Source organism: Dipteris shenzhenensis, chromosome 29, assembly GCF_047967505.1.
Source record: "Dipteris shenzhenensis isolate YYH24624 ecotype China chromosome 29, Dip_SZ_1.0, whole genome shotgun sequence".
In the NCBI taxonomy this organism is placed as follows: domain Eukaryota; kingdom Viridiplantae; phylum Streptophyta; class Polypodiopsida; order Gleicheniales; family Dipteridaceae; genus Dipteris; species Dipteris shenzhenensis.
The window spans coordinates 17872671-17881746 of record NC_141624.1 but is presented as its reverse complement, the minus strand read 5'-3'; the positions used below and the strand labels follow the sequence as shown (position 1 = coordinate 17881746).

At 41.3% G+C, this 9076-nt stretch overlaps 1 pseudogene; it reads left to right on the top strand.

The window, feature by feature from the left end:
* Positions 1–3714: 3714 nt before the first annotated feature.
* On the top strand, positions 3715–5095 carry LOC147882516 (GDSL esterase/lipase At4g10955-like; annotated as a pseudogene).
* Positions 5096–9076: the final 3981 nt, after the last annotated feature.

Here is a 9076-nt window from a genome sequence, read left to right as displayed (position 1 = left end):
GTATGAATCATAAATACCTTGGTATGGGGTGAGAATTATTTGATATTATGAAGTTTTTTAAAAATAGGAAGAGTGAGTCATATGAGGAGGTGGGGGATCATGACCATGAAGAGACCAAGGGAGTCCCTCCCCTTGCAGCTCTCAATGCCGTCCCTTCCACACGCTCCTCCACTTGCCCCTCTCCCTTCTCCATCTTAAGCAATGTGTCTACAAAAAAGCTTTTTGGCATAGCCCATAGTGATAGAAGAAGATGGGCATCAAACATCTGAAATGCAAAGGCCATCAATTGAGCAAACCCAAATTAGAATGAGAAGAGGCTATGCCCCTCCTGCTACAATCATGGAGCATGATAGTCATAGGCTAGAGTATATTTATGAGTGGGTGGTTGGTCGAAGGAGACCTGGCTCTTCTAGTGTATAAGAACATGAAAGTCTATGCAAAGAGCCTATTGTACATTATGATAATTGGGATATTAGAAGAACATGCCATGTAGTGTAGTGACATGCTTTGGATTTATTATTGAAATAAAGATTAGATGTGGAGAAGTCATAAATGTATTGGGTTGAAGTGGGACTGAGGATGTCCCTGCACATTGTTTCAAGGGAAGAAGACAACATCCTAATGGTATTGTGACGCACGACTTTGATATTTTCATTTGCTATTTGTATTGCTTTTATGCAGGTTTGATAATATTGTGAGGAATCTGAGGTGGTAGCCTAGTGGCTATCACTTTATTTTCACCTTCTAAGATATTGTAAGGGATTGAGAGAATGAGTGGAATGAATCATTGTAAATACCATGTGTATGAATGATAAATACCTTGGCATGGGGTGAGAGTTATTTGATATTATGAAGTTTTTAAAAAATAGGAAGAGTGAGTCATATGAGGAGGTGGGGGATCATGACCATGAAGAGACCAAGGGAGTCCCTCCCCTTGCGGCTCTCAAAACCGTCCCTTCCACACGCTCCTCCACTTGCCCCTCTCCCTTCTCCATCTTAAGCAATGTGTCTACAAAAAGCCTTGTTGACATAGCCCATAGTGATAGAAGAAGATGGGCATCAAACACGTGAAATGCAAAGGCCATCAATTGAGCAAACCCAAATTAGAATGAGAAGAGGCTCTGCCCCTCCTGCTACAATCATGGAGCATGATAGTCATAGGCTAGAGTATATTTATGAGTGGGTGGTTGGTCGAAGGAGACCTGGCTCTTCTAGTGTATAAGAACATGAAAGTCTATGCAAAGAGTCTATTGTACATTATGATAATTGGGATATTAGAAGAACATGCCATGTAGTGTAGTGACATGCTTTGGATTTATTACTGAAATAAAGATTAGATGTGGAGAAGTCATAAATGTATTGGGTTGAAGTGGGACTGAGGATGTCCCTACACGTTGTTTCAAGGGAAGAAGACAACATCCTAATCGTATTGTGACATAAGACTTTGATATTTTCATTTGCTATTTGTATTGCTTTTATGCAGGTTTGATAATATTGTGAGGAATCTGAGGCGGTAGCCTAGTGGCTATCACTTTATTTTCAGCTTCTAAGATATTGTAAGGGATTGAGAGAATGAGTGGAATGAATCATTGTAAATACCGTGTGTATGAATGATAAATACCTTGGCATGGGGTGAGAGTTATTTGATATTATGAAGTTTTTAAAAAATAGGAAGAGTGAGTCATATGAGGAGGTGGGGGATCATGACCATGAAGAGACCAAGGGAGTCCCTCCCCTTGCGGCTCTCAAAACCGTCCCTTCCACACGCTCCTCCACTTGCCCCTCTCCCTTCTCCATCTAAAGCAATGTGTCTACAAAAAGCCTTGTTGACATAGCCCATAGTGATAGAAGAAGATGGGCATCAAACACGTGAAATGCAAAGGCCATCAATTGAGCAAACCCAAATTAGAATGAGAAGAGGCTCTGCCCCTCCTGCTACAATCATGGAGCATGATAGTCATAGGCTAGAGTATATTTATGAGTGGGTGGTTGGTCGAAGGAGACCTGGCTCTTCTAGTGTATAAGAACATGAAAGTCTATGCAAAGAGTCTATTGTACATTATGATAATTGGGATATTAGAAGAACATGCCATGTAGTGTAGTGACATGCTTTGGATTTATTACTGAAATAAAGATTAGATGTGGAGAAGTCATAAATGTATTGGGTTGAAGTGGGACTGAGGATGTCCCTACACGTTGTTTCAAGGGAAGAAGACAACATCCTAATGGTATTGTGACGTAAGACTTTGATATTTTCATTTGCTATTTGTATTGCTTTTATGCAGGTTTGATAATATTGTGAGGATGAGGCGGTAGCCTAGAGATATTGTAAGGGATTGAGAGAATGAGTGGAATGAATCATTGTAAATACCATGTGTATGAATGATAAATACCTTGGCATGGGGTGAGAGTTATTTGATATTATGAAGTTTTTAAAAGATAGGAAGAGTGAGTCATATGAGGAGGTGGGGGATCATGACCATGAAGAGACCAAGGGAGTATCTTAGACTTGGGATATGGGTGTTGATATATGTGGAAAAATGAGGCCAAGGGTTGTCGCACAAAATTGAGAGTGCGTAACCGCCTAGCCCACATGGGAGACTTTTCCACACACACCATGCATGTGGGAGGACGCATTTATTTGCTAATATAGTTCACTTATATAGGACCAAGAGACCCAAAAAAATTCAAGATGCCAAACATTGTAACAAAAGTCATAAAGATTGACAGGGTGCCACCTATGTTCATAAGACTGGCAGGGAAAGCCAACCCTTATCCTTGACCTTAACAATGTATTAATGAACACATTTAACTCTAGAAGGGCCAACCATCCCCTTGATTTTGGCTTAGATGCTGTAGAGTGTATCAGTGACGGTTTGGTAAAGCACTGTCTATGAAAAGACACATAGCAGTTCTTGGCTATAGTAGCAAGTACATATGCAAATGTGTTTATTTGGAGCACTGCAAAGCTTGCAAATGTAGAGGATAAACTAGATAAATGCTTTGCAACAATAACAACAGGTTTGTTGGATGGGTGGATGGCATAGGAAAGTTGTCTGGCTACTGATTTCAAATTTCCATCAGGGAAACTCGTATTTTTAAAGCATCTTAGACATTTTTGGAAGTTGTACTTGCAGTTCAATAGCACCAACACCTTGTCTGTGGATGACTCTACATATGAGTGTAGTGAGAATCCCCTTGGCATGTATGTGATAGTCCCAAGGATGGAGGACCAATCTCCCACAGAGCTATGGGGTTTCATGATGAGTCACGTCGGGCCATGGTTGCATAAGTGATTGCTATCAATTGATCAAGTGGAATGGGCATCAGTGAGTCCATTTAACACACCCACACGGGCTGAAAATTTATTTGTACAGGAGTCTCTACTCCAAGGAGGAAAAAATTTACCTTATGATGAATGGTCGAATGTGGAAAAGAATATGGAAAAGGCTAGGGAGAGGAAAAATAGGAGGTGAAGGGAAAGAAATAGAAAGTGGGGAGGAGGGCTCCTCCTTCTTTCTCTGGTGTTCAGCACATTCAAGTTGCTGACGCTAACTCCTTGGCTACCCCTCCTTCAGCACATTCAAGTTGCTGACGCTAACTCCTTGGCTACCCCTCCTTATCCATTTTTGTATAGGTTGCCTAGGTCAAAGGCTCAACACCAATATAGTTCTTTATTGACCATCCTATCCTCATATCCATCCATTTTTGGCTATGGAGTCGTCCCTGCAGGGAGCTTCCAAAGACGACGACGACGTCCTCAATCGTTTAGGGCTGAGCCATTTCGACTATGGTTCTCTTGCTCTATGGTAGGTGCCTCTGAAACCCACCTCTTTGTTGATCATGTTGTTTCGTCGTAGTCTGTTGAGATTATCCACGGTAGTCTGCTGTTGGAAGGAGAAGCCAAGCATGCAGCTGAGCTTCAGGGAAGGTCTCTGTGTGTGTATGTGCGAGAGAAAAGAGAGGCACAGAGAGAGAGTGTCTTGTTGATCTCTGTGTCTTCGTTCTCTTGATCCCATTGCTTCTTTGTAGCTCACTAAGCTTCTCTTGTAGGCAGGACCCTCACCATAGACGAACCATCATGGCTTCGCTTGTCGAATTCGTCTACCGTATGGAGAAAGATCGAGCCTCTGGCTTATGGAAATGCGCTTCCAACCCCCCTCCCAGCACCTCCTCTTCCACTCCCCTTTGGTGGCACACTTTCCACTACGACTTGCTGCAACCCCTTGAGGAGAATAATGGCAGCAGTACCGTCTTCGGAGCTGTGTTCGATTCGCGTTTAAACCACAACCTCGGCCGTCTGGGCGCTCCACAGATTGTTGTTGCCTTCCGGGGTACCCAGTCTCTAGTCGATCTCGACGCTGACATCCACATCTTACTCCATGATCTTCGCTCCCACAAACGATTTGATCTGGCTCTAGACATCGTGAGGCAGCAAGTGGCTCACCATGGCCCGCAGTCTGTATGCTTGGCGGGGCACTCCCAAGGAGCAGCACTCGGCTTGCTGGTGGGCAGGAAGCTTGCTGAAGAGGGGTGGTTTCTTGAAGCCCATCTCTTCAATCCTCCACACCCCTCTATCCCCACCGCAACAATGCACATTTCAGACGAGATTACAACCGCAGCGCACGTCGTCCACAATCTGGTTGTCAACACTCCTGCAAGACGAGCAGACGAGAAACCACGACTGTGATAGCTTCCAAGCGATCATGCCATGGCTTCCCGACCTCTACCTTAACGTTCACGACCCAATCTGTTCGTCGTACATCCGTTACTTCGAAGCTCATCGTCATCTGCCAAATCTGAAGGGGCGTTGGTTCGGCTTCGCCTTATCCTCCACGCCGCAATCTATCAGAGCAGTTCTCCGCTCTTACATATGTGGGGCAGGAGCCCAGCCTGATCATCTCATTCCCTCCGCCCGTCTTTATGTCAACGAAAAGCCATCAACGTTGATGCCGTCTCATGGGCTAAAGCAATGGTACGATCTGGACGTAAAGCTGCAGCCCTTGAAGATGGTGTTTGACCCTACAAGGAGATTGCATGACCCGTAGAGATCCTTAGTACTAAGTTAGTAGCTTGTATTTTTGGACAATTATCATTGACTGCTCGCCTTTGCTCAAAGGGGACATTTCACAAGCTAAAGACCTCTCAAAAGATACTAGGCAAACCTTAGTAGTACTCATTCACTACATAGGCCTAATCTACACGTGACGCTAAAAATTGATATTTTTTATTTGGCATTGGTATTATTTTCTTCTATGTTTGATAAGAGTTTGAGTATCAAGTGATAGTCTAGCGGCTCTCACTTATTTCTATTTTCTAATATATTGTATGGGATTGCGAGGATGAGTGGAATAGATCATTGTAAATACCATGTGTATGAATGATAAATACCTTGGTATGGGGTGAGAGTTGGGGTTTTTAGAAAATAGTTGAATATTTGATATCATGTCTCTACTGAAAGTTATAGGCCTTTGTGTCTAATGACAGTTTGCAAAGTGTTTTGAGCTAATTGTAAAGGTATTTATGAAGGAGGTGCAATGTTTCCCCGGAGCCTATCCATCCGACTCAATCAGCCCCTTCAAACTCCTTGATATATATCAGTTCATGTCATGTTGAGCTACAAGATCTTCTTTCAACAATGTATCACTCTTCTCTTTGGCGCAGACCGTCGGCTTGTTGTGATTATGACCTCCACCGATCCTTTCCTTCTCCCTATGCTTGAGTACAACATCAGTTGGGATGTTACCATCTTCATTCTCATATAAGGAAGGATAGTATGGTGTGGTCTCTTGAACACCTATTTCACTAATTTTGGACTTTTTGTGTTGTTTTTGGACGAAGCCCAAAAATCCTTCCCAAATGAAAACTTTACTTTGTGAAAATATCCTTCCCAAATCTAAATTTTACTTTCTGAAAATATTCTTCCCAAATCAAAAGTTCACTTTGTGGCACTATCATATTCACATAAAAATATTATTTTTTCAATCTATACTTTTGCACCAACATGCAAGAATTTGAAATAATCCTATATTAAAAATTCTAGCTATATCTAAGTTATTTGTTAATTTAATTATTTTTAATATTTTTCCTTGACGTTTTTCCTTGACGTGATAAATTTATAAATCCATGAAAGGAGACTTAAATATTTCATGAAAATAACATTGTCACTCACAATATGCACAAAATTTTTAAAACTTTTAATAAATAGAAAAAAGACATGATGCCATAAGACCCAAGTTTTGTATGGAACCAAAGAGGTATAATAGCAATTATAGCTATTATTATATGATTACATTGAGAGACGTTGCTCTCAGCTAGAGTCTTTATATCCAAAATGATATAGATTAAACATATGTTTACAATTTAAATTGTTGCTCTTAAAGTGCCTCAATTCGTGCCATCTGCATAATTTGACTCCCCATTGTCTTATTGCTCAATGTCATGACAGTCCCTTGCCAGGTGACATCTGCATAATTTGACTCCTACTTGTCTTGCTAAGCCTTGCCCCTTGGGTGCATTGACTCCCCATTGTCTTATTACTCAATGCGATAGTCCCTTGCCAGGTGCCATCTGCATTAACTCCCTATTGTCTTGCCAAGCCTTGACCCTTAGGTGACATCCAGTGCAAAATACAGGTGCCATCTGCATTAACTCCCACAAGTTATCTTGCCAAGCCTTGCCCCTTGGGTGCATTGACTCCCCATTGTCTTATTGCTCAATGTGATAGTCCCTTGCCAGGTGCCATCTCAATTAACTCCCTATTGTCTTGGCAAGCCTTGACCCTTGGGTGACATCCAGTGCATATTTTGACTCTCATTTGACATAGGAGGTGATGACTCTGATTCTAATTGTCTTGGATTGGCTTCTTGCCTTCTTGCCTAGTACCCAAATAAAATCCTTCAATGGACTTCAATACAAAGCTTTAATCATGGACATTCTTCATTTGCGTTGTCTCCTTCTACTTCCTTCATGGCGAGCATCCTTAAAAATTCGTGTGGTATTTTTATTTTTCCTTCTACCTCATATCCCATGCGCTTCTTTGATTTCTTTGCCCTTGAATGCCAAGACACTATGATTGTCTCCGTCAAAACTTGAGAGACTGCTTCATCATTTGGGACCCACTCCTTCATTATACAATTAGTATACAATGTGTTGTTATCCATATTCTCCTTCCTGCCCTTTGGCTCATACCATACCGCTGTAAATGTTGTAGCTCTCCCTTGGTCATCTCTTTGCACATCAACTACTTTTGCAACCCAAAACTTCACATTCTCATATTCATCATCCGATGGTCGAACCACAACAAAACAATCGACCTCTATATCTACTTGTGGCATAAACTCTCTCTTCTTCGGTCCACAATATGGACGTGGGAGTAATGATACAAATTCATTTTCAAAGACTGGAGCTGGGCACAAATCGTTATGAACATTTGGCCAAAACATATTGCATTCTTCCTTGACATCCTTTGAGCCTCGCATTCTCTCAAGGTCCTTTATTAAATTTCATGTCTTGTTAATTACAGTGGTAGTGTGTTCTCTCCAAGTAGGCTTCGAATCAGGATATCTCCGGAGCATTTCCTCTTTGTATGTAATAAATGCTTTAAATCCTTCTATTTCACAGTTAGACCTCTCATTGAATTCTTGTATAGGAGCCCATGTTGGATACCTTTCCTTGCTGGGAATTGAAGTTAAGAGACTGTAAGGTTCTTCAGGTTCCCATTTTGTATCACGAGAATATTGTTGCCATTGCATTACGGGTTTTTCATCTTTAAAAAAAAAACGAAAGTAGTGTGGATTGGTATGACCTGTCAATGCATCACCACCCGTTTGTATGAAAGGTAGAATGAAGCTCTTCCAATCATACATTCTTTCGAGCCTCTCACATACTATACTTTCCTTACGACCACCAACTTGCCTGCCACATCTTCTTACCAAGTCATCTATTGTCTCCACATCCTTGCATTTAAGCTCCCTTGAGACTATGCTAAAAACCTGATCGATATCCTCATGTGTATGCCCAACATACAAAAATCCACATTCGACCTCATTGAAGATTCGATGAGCAACTAGCATGGAGCAGAATGCAAACATGAGTACATTCTTATTTTCTCGCCAGCAATTATCAGCTTGTATTCTCAAAGTCGATGGTAGGCGACCTTTTTCTGCATGTACATTGCGAATTGCCTTCATAATAGATGTTACAACTTGATTGCTATCATGTAGATGCAAGGAATCAATCCATATATCTGCAAAGAGCTTAATTCCATGCACTAACACTCCACATAGATGTGTCTTTAGAAATTGCTTTCCTTGTAATTTAGGTGGAGTGGCAACAAAACGAGGCAATGTTGTTGTATTCTGATCCATGCCATCTACAATAAGGCACATGTAGTCATCGGGATGCGAAATAGCTTGCTCCTTCCAAAATGCATATTTTTGTCTGGAATGTCGAATAAGGTCATGATGAGATTTTCGGTTTTTTGTATATAATTCCCTTTGATTTGGACATGTTGCACTCTCAATCGCTCGCTTTAAATCATCACAGACATTGCACTTTGACATTTTTTGCCTCCTTGGGATTTTAACATATCCAAAGTTCTTCTTCCAAAGAGTATACAAAGTATGAGAAGAAGCTACGGCATCCCCTCTTTGCCTTTGCTTTTCTCCAATAGAGTCAAATACTTCAAGCTTTGTCAAGCCCATTGGAAGGTACATTTCAGTGATCGCGTCACCGTTAGGGAGTTTGGTAGATATATGGGATTGAGGTAAAGCATTTTCAGGTATGAAGTCTTGCAAAATTGCTGTTGCCCTGACAGTTACGATTCTTGATTTGGACCTTTCTCTATTACCGTGAATGCTAAATTTGTTGCCGCCCTTTGCCTTGGTGACTAAATCCCAATATGTACCATGGGATAATCTAGTAATATTGCAATATGCCTTATTGCAAATCCTTTTTCCTTTTGTCTTGAACTTAGCCTTTTATTGCCATTTTGAAGAAAGCAAGAGAGACTTGTGAGAAGGTATTCATTTCTTTCGCTTCCTCTTCTTTGCCACACGTGTCCTATACATTCCCT